This window comes from Somniosus microcephalus, unplaced genomic scaffold, assembly GCF_052327205.1.
Source record: "Somniosus microcephalus isolate GS21.2 unplaced genomic scaffold, FLI_Smic_1.0 unresolved_chr1, whole genome shotgun sequence".
NCBI lineage: Eukaryota > Metazoa > Chordata > Chondrichthyes > Squaliformes > Somniosidae > Somniosus > Somniosus microcephalus.
The window spans coordinates 57,173,221-57,174,155 of record NW_028225179.1 but is presented as its reverse complement, the minus strand read 5'-3'; the positions used below and the strand labels follow the sequence as shown (position 1 = coordinate 57,174,155).

The following is a 935-nucleotide window of genomic DNA, read 5'->3' as shown; positions in this document are numbered from 1 at the left end:
ACGGGTACATAATCGTAAAATCAGAGGCAGGCCATTCGGGAAAGATGTTAGGAAGCATTTCTTCACGTGAAGGTTGGTAGCAGTGTGAAACTCTCTCCCACAAAATAGCAGTATATGCCAGCTCAACTAATAATGTTAATCTGAGATGGGTACGTTTTTCCTAGACATGCGTTAAAATGATCTGGAGCCAAAGCAGCTGGACGGAGTTAAGACACAGCTCAGACAGAAGTTCAGTGAATGGCGAGCAGGATCAAGGAGCTGAATGGCCTCCTCCTGTTCCTATGTTTAGTACAGCAATTGTAAATGAAGAAACGCTGTCTTGAAGGGTGAATTATAAATATGACACCATCTTTTGCAGAGATCATAAGCGTTTTACTTTCAACTTCTTTGCCTGAGCATTTAACCAAGAAGTGGGGCTCGAACCCACGCAGACACACGTCCATTAGATTCTAAGTCCAACACCTTAACCACTCGGCCAACCTGGTGATAGGAGCCCAGCCTCGCAGTGCTTGAAAATTCGACAAATCCCTTGCTGACTAAGTTTAGTTTTCAGTGCAGAGCAAACTACACGTCAGCATAATCTGAAAATGTGAGAGGATAAAGACATTTTCTAAAACTACAGACGGTGAACAGCTAAACTGAAAAGCACAGCAGCTGGGCAAGTAACGAATTGAGCTGACCGGTCATAACTAGACAAAAAAACCCTCGGCTTTAGCCCACAGAACATGGAAACCTCCCGTCAACACCGAACACCTTTGAAGGAAAAATGTTAAAATGCACGTCACACACTCAGGATCAGCAAGCTCTAAACTGAGCCAGCACTTTAAGGGTTATATTATAAGGTGCAGAGTAAAATGATGTGGGGGAGCGATGGAGAGAGTGACGGAGAGAACGTAATAGTTGGAGGGATAAACAGAGACCCAATTAGAAAAGCT

At 43.9% G+C, this 935-nt stretch overlaps 1 non-coding gene across 1 annotated transcript; it reads right to left on the bottom strand.

The window, feature by feature from the left end:
• Positions 1 to 401: 401 nt before the first annotated feature.
• trnal-uag (transfer RNA leucine (anticodon UAG)) lies at positions 402 to 485 on the bottom strand. The gene has a single exon. It is a non-coding gene; the product is annotated as a tRNA-Leu (tRNA).
• Between the last annotated feature and the right edge of the window lie 450 nt (positions 486 to 935).